General features: G+C 42.6%; 1 protein-coding gene across 1 annotated transcript in view; it reads right to left on the bottom strand.

The window, feature by feature from the left end:
* Positions 1-3,182, bottom strand: part of PLAGL1 (PLAG1 like zinc finger 1) — a 100,338-nt gene extending 97,156 nt beyond the window's left edge. The window contains exons 1-2 of the mRNA XM_047770024.1: positions 3,026-3,182; positions 2,363-2,454 (exon numbers count right to left, since the gene is read on the bottom strand). The gene's annotated coding sequence lies outside the window, so the exon portion shown is untranslated. The remainder of the gene's footprint in view (positions 1-2,362; positions 2,455-3,025) is intronic.
* Between the last annotated feature and the right edge of the window lie 14,118 nt (positions 3,183-17,300).

Raw genomic sequence — 17,300 nt, 5'->3', positions numbered from 1 at the left:
TCAGGCATGTAAACCATTTCACTCTCTCTTGGTGTCACAAATTGAAATGTTTGCAGAGGGTCATAGGAAGAAATGGTTTGTCACAGTACTCAATTTTTCAGCTTAACATCAATACTGGTAAATATTTCTATAAAGGAGGATGAAATTATTTTAATTGATGCTCAGATTGGATTATCCTTATTATCTATGACCTCACATTGCCTAAATAAACAAATTAGTCGTTCATTTCATTAGTTATTAATTCTCGAGTTCCTTCAGGTATTAGGATCAAGCCAGCTTCTACGAGGAATACAAAAGATTCCAGTCCTTGCAATCTTAACATGATTTATCATGAAACTGTCCACGAACTATGTAAAATATTATCTGATTAAGTATAATAGAGTCCTTGAGAGATTTAGACAAAGAGAATGTTTACCTTTATAAGGAAACTTATCACCTAAAAGTCCAGACTTCAGGGGTGTTGAACACATGGCAAATGATCAGCCATTTTCCTCATCCACTAGTACCTATGCCAGCCCAGTTACTGGAACTTAGATATGACCTCAGAATCCTTCTCAACACATCCCTCTAAGAACAATCAAGGATGATGAAACTAATTTTTCACATCTGGGCTCAGGCCTTGTAAAGGCTACAGAAAAGTCTTTATATTACTTATCACATGATCCCTGACCAAGTACACTCTCCCCAAAATACTGTCAACTCCTAAATCCATCAAAGAAGAGGTAGTCATTTCTGTGTGGTCTAACAAAATGACACTATTTTACTTTAGGTCTTAAATTACTTATATCAAATAGTGATTGTATCCACAAATCCCATAAGACACTCTATAACCATAAAGGCTCATTCCTCAACAAATCACATGCGTGAAATTGTAAAAATATATGTATGTTCACTGTAACAAAAGAAAGTTATTTAAAATAAAAATTGTAAGTTTACTGGCCCTTCTAACATTCATTCCCCAGAGGTAGCCGTGATTAATTTTGATGTATGTCCTTCAAACTTCTGTATTTACAAAAATAAAATAAAAGTGTGTGTGTTCATCTGTGAGCTATACTAGAGCTACCTTCTTTACCAAACTATTTCTGGCAAATTTAAAGTTTGTAACGAAATTCGGTATTTAAATAATAGATGGATGATAAAACAAAATAAAATGGCATCAGAATTTGCATTAATGACATTTAATATCTAACACAGCTCAGTGTCAAAATGAAACACAGGGAAAATGCATTAGCCCAGTGCTTTTTTCAACATGAAAGGTGTTCCAAATACATGTTTCATCTTTCATAATGAAAGAGTCCACCCAAATCTTGTTGAAGCTCAAAAAAAAAAAAAAAAAAAAAGGAACTTTCAATTGAAAAACACCCTGAACAGATGGTGGTACCACACAGATTGAAAAAGAAATATCTAATTTGTTCTTATATGAGAAACATGAAATTTGAGAAGTGTGCACCGAGAGGCACATCCATAGATATTCATGAAAACACACTCGCCCTACAGCACAGGTTGTTCAGCAGAGAAGGAAGCTTGCTGAGCGCTTAGTTTTAACACTTTCATTTTACATATAAGGAAGCAGACTCAAAGGTCACAAAGCCAAGAACAGAGGCAGCACCAGAACCGCAACCCACCATCTCTTGCTGTGCTTGCTATACAAAACCATGCTGCCTCGGCATTCTTTAACACGACGAATTGTATTATATAGATGAGGCTTTTTAAATATGATTTGAACACAATTGCCTTTGTTTCCAAATCTCGCTTCTTAGTGCCCTGGATGCCTCTATCCCAGGACCCCCCAGCTACCTTAAGCCTGCCAATTCTTTCTCCTCTGCTCCTGGCTGGATTCTCCAGTCTCTTCCCTGTGTGACCCTCCTGCTGGTCCATCTTCACTCTGCCCAGAACCCTGCCCTTCACACATTCATCCTTAGCAAAGTCTTGAGGTTCAAACATGGGAAAAGTTGATGTGCTCATCTCCAGATCAGGAATCACAACTCTCAGAGAGACAAATCCTAAGTCCAGGTGGCTTTCAAAGGTCCATTTCTATTATTAATGATAACGAGGCCTGGGAGAGAGAATCTGATCCCCACAATTACACAGCCAATGTCATGACTCAAGTACTCTCTTCACAGAGAGAGTCACGTTCCAAATACAGGGCAGCCCTTTAATTCGGGCTAAAATTAAACCTTTGAAAGCTCACATAAGAGTGCTGCTCTTACTTTTGAACACAAATACACTTTTTTCCATAACAATATCATATCAGAAGCTCAACATACGAAACAGATAATTTGATGGACGAGCTGAAGAAGCAGTATAGTAAGAGACTATTTGCTTTACTTTTCTCTCATCCCTACCCCTAGTCCACACCCACCTTTGAGCACCCCTGAGGAACCCAGAGTTCCAGTTTGAGGATCATTCCTTTGATATTCGAACGTATTCATCTTTATTTAGCAATGTCAGCGCCTATGTCAAACAGGGGAAATGACATGTGTAAAACACTGTAAACTGATAATAATGGAAAGTGTTCTATTTATCTGATTGCTAAAAATGTCATGCTCTTATTTTCCCCCAATTTTTCCCAAACATTAATGAACTATTTGTAAAGATCTTGTTCTGTATTGGATAATGTAGACCACTTTTCTTCTGATCGTCAATGTACCTCACCTGCATCCCTGGCCGAGGGCAGTTTCACCTGTGGCAGGAGGAGGACATGCCACAGCACCACCTCCTCGTGCATGCCATCCAGTGTCCCAGAGAACTGTACCCCTCCCTGCCCCGAGTGCCACCTGCCTACATGTCCCCAAATTCCAAACCTCCAGGCTGCTAAAAAAAACACTATACTCCCTTTGAGCCTCCAAAAAAGCCACAAAAATTAGCTTTATCAGTTCATCCTTTTAGCCCCATCTCCCCAAAAGCCCAGTCTAGGTAATGGTGCCCCTGGGGTTAGCTCTTGCTGGCAGGGGGCAGTTTGCCAAATGCCATGCCACCCCCTCACTCCCCTCCCCTTCTCACCACTCCCCTCCATTTCTCTTACCTATAGATGCTGCTTTTCTCTTCCTTCAGCTCAAAGTCCTAAGGTTCATGGGCTCACACAATTTAAGGCCCAAAGGGACCTATTCAGCCAGATTCTGATCCAAGTTAAGGCCGAACCAATACTTGGATTGTCTCCGCTAAGAGTGGCTCCAAACTCACACACCTCTGCTGCAGCTAAAATTGGTGTAGTTGCCAAAATAGCACTCAAAAGTAAATTTGCATGTACCAGAATTTCTCTGAAATGACCTCCAACTTGGGAGGGATTGTCATAAAATAAACCAAAATCATAAATATCTGACATGTGGTTGCCAAATACAAGCAAAGGCTGGTGGTGACACACGGGAGTCCAGGAAAGGAGACTGGAAGAGGAGCACTTCTTCAGTCAATGCTTCTCAACCATGTGCACGGGGGAGGTGTGCCGGCCTGCCAGCAAGGACGACCTCGTTCGTGGACAGGTGAAGGGCATATCACAGGCTTCCGTGGCTTTGAGACACAGGCACTGAAGATCAGTCAACCCTTTAGCTCTCTTTTCTCAACAAGGAGCCCTCCAGCCTTTCATTGGTTTCCCCTGCCATGGTGAAAACGCCTAAACCTGGCCGTGAGAAAGTAACTGGGCCTGCTAGGCACTTTCATCTGTGATGTATAAATTAATAATCTGAAAATGGAATATGTTAGACAGATGCTTAGGCGTTAACTCAGCACACCTCAGGCCCATAGGTCCCGAGAAGGCTCATCCAACATGTGGGCAAGACTCAAGGGCCTTTGTGTCTGAGAATAAAGGTCCCAACCAAAGTCCTCTCCCGATGCCTCTCCTCCAGTTCCCTTTCCCAGAGACCCTGTGACGTAGGTAGCCATCTCAAACCCCCATTCCCAATGATAGAGAAAAATCATTCATATTTTGAGAAAACTACTCATATCCCTAACACTAATTATAACCCTAACTTCTCAGATTATTTCTGCTATATTTAGCAATGTATTCAACAAATAGATACTGCCTATCATAGCCACTCATGAAATCTGTCATGCCTGTGAATTTCCGGTTGCCTGGCAGAAGAAGCTTTGCCTGGCCACTAATATGATTCCATCGTGGAGGCTTTCCAGCAAGGAAACGTTAGTCTTTTGGGATACCTGGGGTGGTTCTGGGGGATCAGCTTCGCAGTTCCAGTTATTTGCACCTTTACTCTTTTATCTTTCTATCCCTAATGCCACCCACTAGTCCTACATCCCCAGGTGATACAGATTTGAAAGGCCATTCTCACTCTGCAGCAAGGACATAGCCCTTCTCCCCTCTCCAGGCAGCTTTTTCAAACCCTTTGAGAACCTTCAGATCTCTTCCTTTCAGGAGACTGGCCACACCTATTTAGCATTTATATTAATTGCATCCTGGGCTAAATGTTGACTTTCTACCTTCCAGTTATCACCTATAGCACTCAACACTATCCTGGGCACATATGTTTTTTCATTGCTTGATTGAGAAGGTTAAACATGCTGAATTGTAAGATATGAAATTGGGAGCATCTGCCTCTGAAAGTAGAAAGGTCATCTATGGAGACCAAAGTACGTGTCTTCATAAGCGAAAATGAACCAACAATGCGGGGGCTACTCTCAAAAACATTCTTCCTTTATACTTTTTCTATATCCTTGTTTTATAATAAAGACATTCTTGATCATACTTTTCCACTGCAAATTACCAATTAACATTCCAATTAAAATCTGACCCACATCCATGAGCTCTTTGTACAGCACCATGATCCCTTCCCCCACCTCTTCAGGGACCAGACATATGTATGTGAAAGGGGATATGCTAGGAAATATTATTTCTGCCCCACCACCAGCTGCAGATGAAAACAGTTAAGTTGCTGAACAACAAAGCTGACTATTTTTCTAGTAATATTACAACACAATACTGGAAGTTGGAAAGAGGGGTTCCCCCTTTTAAAGCTCTTCCATATATGACTTCCTTATGGCTTTCCCACTGTCACCCTCCACGCAGGAGTTGACTCCATAAACCTCAAAGAAAAACGTAATTTACATAGAAATGAACAATGATAAGTGGACAGTCACTGGATGACAGTGGAAGTGGAAGAGTTGTAATAGATGTCATGATTACAGCCTCTACCCCATTCTACTCCAGGGAGAGTCAACCTCAGCCACAGTCGTATCAGCAACAGTGTGGAGCAGGAGAGAGGCACAGGACCAAATTGCAAAAGACACAGCTTCGCACTTCAGGTCATCCATTCATTAGCTTATGTGACTTTAGCAAGTCAGCCTCTCCCAATTCCAGTTTCTTCAGCTGGAAAGAACAATGCTATCTGCCCAGTTTACCAGTGTTTCCACTAGGATCCAGCAAGGTGACTGAAGAAAAACGAGAGCAGAGGCCCACTCCTGATTGAGGCCTTCTCACAGCCAGGTGTCCAGATTAACAGCATCAGAGCTGTTAATCCTCGCAAGCCTCCTGTAGCTCATATTAATATTTTCATTTTACAAATGAGCGGACACAGCTAGTTAAGGCCCTTGACCAAGGTCACCAGCTAGTAAATTATTCAAACTCAGGGCTCTTTAGCCTATACTTTGCCACATTAAACTGTCTCCCTCTGGTTTTGAAATAACATTGAAAACTAGGAGTCGATAAACGTTCAATCAAAATGTGTAAGACAACAGATCTCCAAAGAAGCTGGCAGCCATGTTTGATGACCCACTTCTTTTTGACTTTCCCCAATAAGAGCCCTTTTCCTCCGTCAGTTTTGTACAAAGTCCTTTCTCTACCTGAACTCTCTCTTCTAGTTATTCCCTTTTTATTCCCTTTACAGTTTTCCTTTTGTGCCCCCTCCTCTTTTTAATCGTTTTGTTTTCCCAATTGACACAAGGAGAACCACTGGAAAAAGGCATAACTTTTTAAAAATGCATGTAATTAAAAGGCCTTATCTGAATATTAAAGTGGAACTGAATATTTAGTAAAACTACAAGGCATACTTAAATTTGTTCTTTTTATTTAACAACCTCTTTCCTAGATTAACTTTAGACACAGCTGAGACTTTTACAAAGGTAAGATGACAGAAAGCCTAGTAAATTTCTAAGAGTCATCATGAAACCAGAAGTCATTTCTGCTTTAGACCGTCAGCATATGATTACAGGAGAATTTCATCAGATTGAAAAATAAGAGCACAGATTTGACTATACATAGAATCCTAAATTCTCGAAGCTTTTGCAGAAGGGTGCTGTTTACCAACTCCAATGTGGCCTCTTATGGATGCCCTTACCCCAAGGCTCATGGCACTTCCCCTTCCTCGGGGCCACATGGCACGTTGTTGATTCTATACCGCTCTTGTTATCATAACCAGGTTATATTGTGGCCTGTTTTCACATCAGTCTCCTCTCCTAGACAGACGGCTAGGGCAAAAAACAGCTTTTTACCCATCTTTGCATTTTGAGAATGCCTACGTTAAGGTCTTCAACACAAATGTGTTGAATAATGGAACAAAAACTCACACATAGTAGAAAGACAGGCAGCCTCAAGCCAGTTGGGGGTTATCTCAAGGCAGGACACACTGGTGATTACTGGCTCTTGATTTGCCTAAATGAAAAGAGTCTAGAGCCTTTGGTTTTTTGAGGAGAGGAAATATACACAGTGCCATTTTTCAAACCATCATCCACAGATGTGGCTGGCTGGAGCTTGCTTGCTTTTCATCCAGGTAACATTGATATTCTGAGTTAGTTTACAGCAACACTGTGACAGATCTGATCACCTGAAAACAAACCCCCTCCTTCCCCTCCCTGGCATGGTATTCTTCCACTGGCCTCTCACTTTGTCTACATATCACTTGCAGAACCAATGCATGCGTCCTTGCCACTAGAACAAAATTCTGTAACATTATTCCAATTTCTCCCTTTTTCAACACACTTCCACACAGCCCACACTAGCTTGAGAACAAATTCTTAGGGGCCACTTTACAGATGAGGAAACACTGTGCTTAAAATGTCTTCAATGCCACACTGAGTAGAATCCAGTTTTTCTACCTCTTCATTTCTAACGAGGCACCGCCGGCAAAATCCACCGGCATTGGGGCGGGGGGGGGGGGGGGAGGTTTACAAAAAACGCCCATCACTTCTGACTCAGGCCCTTTGGGGTGGGCCCAATAGGTGTACTTTGAAAAACTCTCCAGGTTCTTGTGAGAGGCTCCTCAGATTAGGCAGCCCCGTACCAGACAACGTAAGTCTTGTGTGTCATTACGTATTCTCTGAACATTTCGGGGTTCTTCTTTCATTCAAAGCGGCCAAACAGAAGTTCAGTACCACGACACTGAAGTAGTTGCAATAGCTGTCACTGGACTCATTTTTCTCAATAGAACAAGGAGCTCCTGTGGACCTCTTTACTAAACTTGGTAAACAAAACGAGCGCCGGGGGTCGCTTTCCCTCAGAAACCCCCACCCCCAACACACGCACACACACACACACAGAGCACGCGCGCTGCCGCTGATATCAAAACAACACAGCTGCGCACCTGCAAACGCTAGGACTACCGCCACCGGCGGCGCGTCCCTGCCCGCCACCCAACAAGGACACCCTGTCCCAATCATTGTGCTCTGTGCGTAGTCTAGGGTCCCGGGGGTGCCACAACCCCGGTCCCTTTTCTCCCGAAGTCTGTGGGGACTTCCCTCGCCACCGCTTGGTCATTTTCTTCCCATAAACTCAGTCTCTGGGGGACGGGCTACGCTTGAACTTGAGATTCTCACGTTTGGGGTGGTTCAGAAATGATTACCCTGCGGTAATGCAGACCTCCGGTACCCCCCGCCCCCCAGCCTGTGCGCACGCAGAACTTGGATCAGACGAAACACGCCCCCCGCGGGGGACGGCGGGGAGGGCGGGAGGCGGCAGCGCCTCCGCTCCCTCGTCACCGTCACCCGCCCCGCCCCGCCCCGCGCAGAAGCCAGGAACCGCGGGCTGGAGAGAAAGGGGAAGCGCTGCCCCAGCTGCACAAAGGCTGCCGCCCGCGGCCGGGACGCCCGTCAGCACGCGGGAGCCGCCTCGCCCGGCGGCCTGCATACCGCGCGGGCCCCGGCGTGCCGCGCCCCACGCAGGGCACCTGCAGCCAGTCGGCCGCCTGCGCGCCCAGCCCCGCGCGCCCACCTGAGCGTCGCGCCGCTCACTTTCTCATCCTCCTGACTCGCCAACTTTCTCTTCCTCGCAAAGTTTTCGAGCGGGGGACCCGGTGGCCTGGCGCCGACAGCCGGGCCGGGGTGGGGGTGGGGGGGCGGGAAGCGGGCTGGTCCCGACGGCCGCGGGGCAAGCGGCGCGGCTCCGACTCGGCGGCGCGGAAAAGGAGAAGGGGAAGGGGAGGAAGGGGCGGGGAGCCTCGGCGAGGAGATCCTCTCCGACCCCAGCCTGCCCGCCGTACCGCTCCGGGGGACTCATGCGCTAATTTTCCACCCCTGCGTTGACCACACAGTCTCTCACCCGCGAATACCATTGTCATCACCTCCAGTGGCCAGGAGTTCGGGCTCTGGGGTCAGGCCACTTCTGTTCAGATCTTGCTCCATGCTTGCAAGTGGGTTATTTTAGGCAGTTTACTCTACCCGTCTTTGCAAAATTAGGAAAAGAATAGTACCCGTGCTGGGCGAATTCAGACTTGTGGAGACTAATTTCAACGATGGGGATGGGGGGGTTTCTTCAAGGGAAGATAGAAAATTCGATGCAGGGCTTTCGGAGGCGACTCGTGTAAGCGAGGGGCCTGCCGCTGAAGCTTCATTAGCTTTACGTGTCAAATGCTCTTCGTCAGGTTGTTGAGAGAATTAAATGAGGCGAACCGTGAAACGCCTGGAATGGGGCCTGGCACACTCAACAGGTGTTGTTTATCGGGAAGGTTTCCCTGTAACTGGTCAGGTGAACCTGAGAGGGCAGGAAATGACACTGATTGTCAATTATGGGCCAGATGTTTTAAATACATATGTACTTAATTCATGCACAAACGTTATGCAGCTCAAAAATCTAAAGCGCGAAGCCATGCAGCTTGCTCCTTGACACACACAACCCAATTCTGCCACATTGCAAAGTACCTGGTTTTTCCACAAGTCCACCTCACACATATTAATATGTAAATATATCACTATAACTTGTTGTTTGAGCAAGAAGAGAAGAAATTCCCCCCATGAGAGAACAAAGTGCTTCAGAAATACCTGTATTTCTGAATTTTCGTTGCAAAATTTCCCCAGCTAAGTGCAACAGCAAATGGCTCACCCTTGAAACTACATGGCCTGCATGTGAAGTACCCTCTTGCAAAATCAATAAATGGCTTTACTTCAATGTGTTCGGGTTACACATTTGCTTGCTCTGCTAGCACTACGTGTTTACTTTTGCTATCGATTATTAATACTACTGCAATTCAGATGAATGGGTTTACAAACTATGCCCAAGGAGCTCATAAACTAAGACAAACAAAGAGCATAATGAAAGGAAGTCTCCTTGGATAAGGCACTTAGAGCATACAAAAATTGCATACTTTTGAATCTAATTGAATCTCCCCAGCTCTTTGCTCCAGTTGTAATCACCCTTCATAAACGGATGAAAGCTCAAAACTGGGTAGAGTTGTCTGTGTGAACACAGACAGCCAGGATTTGAACCCAGTTTTTGCTTGGCTCCTAAACCTTGGCTCTTCTTCCTACACATCAGGGAGAAGAGAAGAAACTGACAAAAATACATGAAGGCACTTATGTCTTGCAAAGTGGGAGAAAAGAAGATACCAAATTCTAGCAGTTATTTTCTTAAAATCAGTTTCTATAGCAGGAGAACAAAACACAAAGCTTAGACCCACAACTTGGTTTTCTTGAATGAGAAAGGAATAGTGCCTAGGAGAGTGCCAGGCACAAAACAAGTGTATTTGTGTATTCATAAGAGAGTTAGTGAACTGCTACTTGGTGGTTACAATTAAGTCACAACCTTTCAATAGGTGTGATTCCTGTAAAATGATATTATAGCAAGGAAGTTTTTTCTGTCTCCACTCTTGAGTCACTGCTGGCCAATAAAATGTTCAAATCAAATCTTAAGAAGAAGCAAAAGGAAAAAGGAAAAAACAGAGAAGAGTAAAAGGACCATAAACAAGAGCAGGAGCAGAATGAGAAGGGACATTTTTTTTCCTCCTTCTCAGAGGGAAAAGATTTTATATCTGTAAGAAATAGGGGAAAAATTCAGAAAGACATGAAATCTTCTAACTAAATTGTGAAATTGAAGCCGTAGATTTGTTTTTATTGCATTAGTGTTTTTTAAAAGGCAATGTTTTGTTAAGACAGAAAATAAAACCTGCATGTAAGCATTCTGTTGGTGCCGCCCCCAGCAACTCGTTAATCCTGCCGAGGCTTTGGATGGGGTGGGGGATGGGAGGTACGTGTTTAGATAAAGAAGGCAAGTTCACTACCTCTCCCTCAGGCAGGGAAGCATTCATGCAGGAAGTGAACTTTCAAAGACTTTCAAAAACAATTCAATAAAGGAAGTGAGAGAGGGGGCAAACAGGCAACTTTCAAGGAATAGGTGATTTTTCAGAAATTCTGAGGAGAGGATGAAATGGTGGCTCTCAGGAAGGGAATCACAGCTAACATTTTAATGTTTACCCAGGCAAGCTGACTCAGAGTCCGTGCTCTTTAGCCCGTGCTCTTAAGCACTTGCAAGTAGAGCACATTAGAACATCTGATGGAGATATGACAGGCTGCAGAGTAGAAAGTGAGCGGGAAAGGAACTCTAGGTACTTTCTTTAAAAGACCTGCAGAAGAGGCGAGGTTCCTGAGCCTGAAGTTTAAAGCAAAGTTTAAAGAAATGGGGGAAGGGGTCAAAAGGTCAAAAACAAAAACAAGAGCACAAAAAACATCTGTTAAATGAATGAATGTGTTGACTGAACTGCAATCTGAGTCATCTCTTATAAAAAACAAGAATACAGAACTGACTTTACTCATTCAACTTTCATTCAATAAATGCTATTTAGTATTTGTAGCCTAGTATTTTTTTATCATCATGTATACATATAGCTCATGAAAGAATAAAGTTAAGCATATTGAGACAAAACAATAACTTCCATTCTGCAATTTTTCCATTGAGTACAAGATCAGCTTTAATGCCCAGCAATTGAAATATAATTTTTTCAAGTCTCCTTCTGTATTTGTAATAGATTAATAGCACATCACTTCCTTATTGTATAATTTTCTAACATGGCTGAAAAAATTAATGTATTACAAACAAACAAATAAATAAATACAATGATTAAAAAAGATACTTGTTTCTACTCCCGGATTTCAAGAGTAAGGGTCATAATACAGTATATCCTGAAGTACTGTAACTTTTTTTATGGGCTAAGGGGTGAAAACAATGCTGTTAAAATTACATCAAAATATAAAATGCAAAAAATGCTGGAAATTCATGGAGTTCCCTTTGTGGCTCAGTGGGTTAAGAACCTGGCATAGTAACCATGAGGATGCAGGTTTGATCCCTGGCCTCCCTCAGTGGGTTAGGGATCCGGCGTTGCTGCAAGCTGCAGCATAGGTCACATAGGTCTCAGAGGTGGCTCGGATCTGGCATCACTGTGGCTGTGGCACCGGTGGGCCACTGCAGCTCCAATTTGACCCCTAGCCTGGGAACTTCCACATGCCTCAGGTGTGGCTGGGAAAAAAGAAAAAGAAATGTTGGAAATTAAAGGAAAAGTTGACAAATCCCCTACATGTTAGAGGAGGTCATTGAGAGGACATGATCCCTGGTAGACTCGAGAAATGTACCCTAGCAATTGGAGGTTCCTGAGCCCTCCCCTGTGCTTGGAATATTCACTTTACCCACCCTTTCCACAGCGCAAGCCATGTTCAAGGACGTAGCCTTGAGCAAGAAAGGTGTTGCTGAGACCGTCTGGACTGTGTACGTGACTGAACCCAGTTAAGGACTCTATGTCAATTTTTAAGATTGGTAGATGCAGAGTTCTCCTGTCTTTCAGCTGCCCAAAACAAGCCTTGAAAGTTCCCTGGACACCTACCAATCTGGACCCGTCTGCCTCTTGCTTAGGTCTCTGTCTACTCTCTGTGTACAGGGGCCAATTTATGAACCAAAACTACAAGAGCAGGAGACTTCCAACAGAATCTCTCTAAACTACTGTTGGGTTCAGCAGACAAAAATAGTAAGGTACAGAAAATTTGAAAAATCTAAACAAGCTTGATCTACCAGACATATTTAAAAATAAAATAAAGCCAATTCATTCCCCCATCCCCGACTGAGAATACGCTTGTCCCTAGTCACATATGTAGTTAGGACAACCCTCATTACCCAGTTTCACTGGCACATCCAGCGGTCCTTAACTTGCGAATGCAGTATCTTAGCCGTGAACAGACTGCACAGTTGTACACACTACATGAACACCCGCTCCCCACACCCCAGCTACCTTTCATACACCAAATTCCATTCTGGGTCATCATCTGCTGAGAGATGACATGAGCTGCCGAGCGATGGGTGGTGCTATCAGCTGCTCACCAAACAGATCAGGCTCCCGGGGAGCCTGAGTAGTGTTGGGAGCTTGTGGCCCCAATATCCAGGGCCCCATGCTGAATGACAGTGTTCTTCAACCTCTGCTGCCACACAGATGGCATCTTGAAGGAGAGCAGGGTGTCACGTCAAAGAACCTAGAACCTGTTCCACCCAGTCAATGGTAGGGTAGTTCTTGGTAGTTTTGGCAGTCTCTACCCCTTAATGACAGCTTCAACCCCTGTCCCCTCCCCTGTTTCAACTAGACAGCCTGGCATGACCCTGGAAGCCAGGTTTAATCTCTCTAAGTGCCTGGGACAGGGGTGGCCTGATGCCAGCTGCTTTCTCTCTTCCTGCTTGGGGTTCCAGGGTGGAGGCGGGGAGGCTGGAACTCTCACTTGCTCCCCAGGCTGCTCAAGCCTGAAGGATGCAGGGCTTACAGAAACTGTAATGAGGAATTTTGTAATCACATCTTTGTTGTAGTGATTTATAACATTTAAGGGTTTTCTTTCCTTATACATTTGCCTTTTGAACACATTTCCAGGAACTCATAAGCTACCAGGGTAAGGGACTGTCTTAGAAAATACATTACTCCAAGGTTATAGAATTCTCTTCTCACACCGCAGCCTCCCATTCTGCCCTGCTCTGTCTTGCTTCCTATTTTTTTTTAATTTCATAATGATCTTCAATCCCTAAAACCCCTTCTTTTTTCTCAGTCCATTACTTCCGTTCTTATTTCCCTTATCTCCCTCCCCAGTACAGGTCTTTTTTTTTTTTTTTTTTTTTTTTTTAATGCACATATTTCCTTACCCCTCATTCCCTAGTCCTCCCTCCATTCTGGGTCAAGAATCTACCCCATCCACTTTACTGTTATGTTCCCAAATTGTGGCATGTTTCTGGAACATCAGAGGAATATGTTAATTGGAACCACTGTGAATTCATATGCTCTCAGAAGAGCATTTACAACTTTTTAGCATCCTTTTATCGTCTCTCCGCTGCATGCTCTAGCTCCACAGTTCTAAACCTTTTCCGTCCAAGACCTCAAGTGATTTCTCTCTTCACTCTCAACCAATGGGGCCGTCCTCTACTTCAAGTAGAAGTACTTCTTTCCCCCTGGAGTTTCCACAAATGTTTTTGCATCTTCTCATTATTTATCTTTCTTCCTTCTGCTTTCTGAGAAACTGCTCCTCCCAGAAAAAGCTAACCTTTGTGCCTTAAACCTCAAACCCCCAGCTTTTGCAGAATTGGACTCTATCGTCACATTTTACTTGGATTTTCAAAGTACTCCACTTTGTTGGCTCTTGGGTCTCTGCCTTCAAGCCAAGGCCTCTATTACTCTTTAAAAAATTATTAAGATTGTCCAACAGCTCTGCTCTTCCCTCAAACTATTTACCTATGGATAAATTTCCTCTACCATCAAACTTTGTCAATGAGAGTCTGTTACCACTGCCTCAAATTCTGACCCTTACACCCTGCAGAACATCTTAGAACCCATTCCTTGAAATCTGGGTTTCTCAACCATTCTATTCTGCCTCCTTCCTTAGCAATCAATAATCACATCCCAATTGCTGATCCACTGGGCTCCTTGACTCTCTGAACCATTTGCTAGGTTTTCCTGTCCCTCCTCCACACTCTCCCCCCAGGGCTTTTTCTTTTTTTTTGGTTTTAATTTACAATGTTCTGTCAATTTCTGCTGTAGAGCACAGTAACCCAGTTATATATATATATATATATATACACATTCTTTTTCTCATATTCATGTTCCATCACAAATGATTGGATACAGTTCCCTGTGCTATACAGCAGGACCTCACTGATTAGCCACTCCAAATGCAATAGTTTGCATCTACTACTCTCTGTCCATCCCACTCTCTCCCCCTACCCCTTGGCAACAATAAATCTGTTCTTCATGTTCATGAAATTGTTTCTATTCTGTAGATAGGTTCATTTGTGCTAATTTTGGATTCCACATATAAGTGATATCATACGGTATTTGTCTTTTTCTGACTTACTTCACTTAGTATGAGAATCTCTAGTTCCACCCGTGTTGCTGCAAGTGGCATTCTTTTGTTCTTTTTTATGACTGAGAAGTATTCCATTGTGTGTATGTGCTATATTTTCTTAATCCATTCATCTGTCTATGGACCTTTATGTTGTTTCCATGTCTTGGCTATTGTGAATAATGCTGCAAGAAACATAGGGGTGCGTGTATCTTTTTGGATGAAAGTGTTGTCTGGATATATGCCCAGGAGCTGGATCATATGGTAGTTCTATATTTAGTTTCCTGAGATACCTCCGTACTGTTTTCCATAGTGGTTGTACCAATTTACATTCCCACCAACAGTGAAGGAGGGTACCCTATTCTCCACACCCTCTCCAGCATTTGTTATTTGTGGACTTATTAAGATGGCCATTCTGACTGGTATGAGGTGACATATCATTGTAGTTTTGATTTGCATTTCTCTAATAATTAGTGACAGTGAGCATTTTTTGATGTGCCTATTGGTCACCTGTATGTTTTCTTTGAAAAAATGTCTATACAGGTCTTCTGCCCATTTTTCAATTGAGTTGTTTGTTCTTTTGGTGTTGGGTTGTATGAGTTGTTTATATATTTTGGAGATTAACCCCTTGTGGGTTGCATCATTTGCATCTGTTTTCTCCCAATCTGTAGGTTGTCTTTTTGGATTTTTTTGATTGTTTCCTTTGCTGTGCAAAAGCTTGTAAGTTTTATTAGGTCCCATTGGTTTATTTTTATTTTTATTTATCTTGCCTTGGGAGACTGACCTAAGAAAACATTTGTATGGTTGATGTCAGATAATGTTTTGCCTATGTTCTCTTCTAGGAGTTTGATGGTATCTTGTCTTCTGTTTAAGTCTTTAAGCCATTTGAGTCTATTGTTGTGCATAGTGTGAGGGTGTGTTCCAGTTTCATTGATTTACACGTGGCTGTCCAGTTTTCCCAGCACCACATGCTGAAAAGACTGTCTTTTTTCCATTTTATATTCTTGCCTCCTTTGTCAAAGATTAATGGACCATAGGTGTCTGGGTTTATTTGTCCATTCTCTATTTTGTTCCATTGGTCTATACGTCTGTTTTGGTACCAGTACCACACTGTCTTGATTATCATAGCTTTGTAATATTGTCTGAAGTCTGGGAGAGTTATGTCTCCTGCTTGTTTTTCAGTTCCTCAGGACTGTTTTAGAAATTCTGGATCTTCTGTGGTTCCATATAATTTTTTCAACTTTTTTGTTCTAATTCTGTGAAAAATATCATGGGTAATTTGATAGTGATCATATTAAATCTGTAGTTTGCTTTGGGTAGTATGGCCCTTTGAACGATCTTAATTCTTCCAATCCAGGAGCATGGTTTATCTTTCCATTTCTTTGAATCCTCTTTAATTTCCTTGATTAATGTTTTATAGTTCTTAGCATGTAAGTCTTTCACCTCCTTGGTAAGGTTTATTCCTAGGAATTTAATTTTTGGGGGTGTGATTTCAAAAGGTACTGTATTTTTATATTCCTTTTCTAATATTTCATTGTCAGTATACAGAAAGGCAACCATTTCTGAATGTTAATCTTGTATCCTGCTATTTTGTTGAATTGGTTGACTAGTTCGAGTAGTTTTTGTGTGGAGCCCTTAGGGTTTTCCATATATAGTATCATCTCATCTGCATAGAGTGACAATTTTACTTTTCCAATTTTGGATACCTTTTATTTCTTTTGTTTGTCTGATTGCTGTGGCTAGGATTTCCAATACTATGCTAAATAAAAATGGTAAGAGTGGGCATCCTTGTCAGGAAGGCCCTCCTCCACACTCTCCTCCCAGGACATTTTTTAAAGAGTGGATTTTTAAAATTGGCTATATGACATCTACTTGATATTACCCTTTTGTAGTGGTTCCATTGGTACCCCATCAGTTTGAACACTTCCAAACAAGCCAGATTCCTTGGCAGTCCATGCCATGTGTCAAAAATCCAAAATTATGTAGATTTTACATATTTACATCTTTTTTCAATATTTTCTGTCTATGCACTTGCTGGAGAGAGGAATAAAGTGTTGTAAATAGCCCCAAGGAAATATCTAAGCAGAGGCAAAGCAATTATCAAGAAGCTAAAGGAAATCCTCCATGAAATTATCTGCCCATTTAAAGCTATTATCTTTGTATTGAGGAAATAATGTCAGCCCTGGCAGAAAACAATTCCTCACTTAGCATCTATGAGTCTGTGTCTGCTGGTTCTCCAAACACTCAAAACATTTCTTTATCTCCATCCTTTCCTCTTCCCCTTTCCTAAATGTGGGTGGTTCTTGAATGTTCTAGCATTAGACCTTTTTCTTTTTCCTGACTTCTCTCATTCTCCTTTCCACTCACGTCCATAATAAGCTTGTTATGAATCACTTGCAGGCACACAAATTCTGAATCTCTACCCCTAAAAGACTGTGAGTCATCTTTCCTGGGCTTCCCACCAGTCCTATTAACTCAACATTCCAAGCTGAACTCGGTATCTTGTCACTATATCTCATTGCATATTTAATTTTCACAATTCTACCAGTACAGCCATTCTCCTTGGCATTTAACTTGAAATCTTAGTAACTTTTTGTTTCTTTTTCCTGCCCTTTTTCTCTGATATCATACTTCCCAAGTTTTATCAAAAGTGCACCTGGAATATGCTTGGTGTGTATGTGATACCTATCTTAACTTTGCCTTGAATTATAATATGTGACAATTTTCAGAGGAAAAAAATCTGTAAAAGGAAATTTAAACATCATTATTTAGATGCTTAAATTAATATCAAT

Source organism: Phacochoerus africanus, chromosome 2 (assembly GCF_016906955.1).
Source record: "Phacochoerus africanus isolate WHEZ1 chromosome 2, ROS_Pafr_v1, whole genome shotgun sequence".
Lineage (NCBI taxonomy): Eukaryota > Metazoa > Chordata > Mammalia > Artiodactyla > Suidae > Phacochoerus > Phacochoerus africanus.
This window is presented reverse-complemented; position numbering and strand designations above follow the sequence as displayed.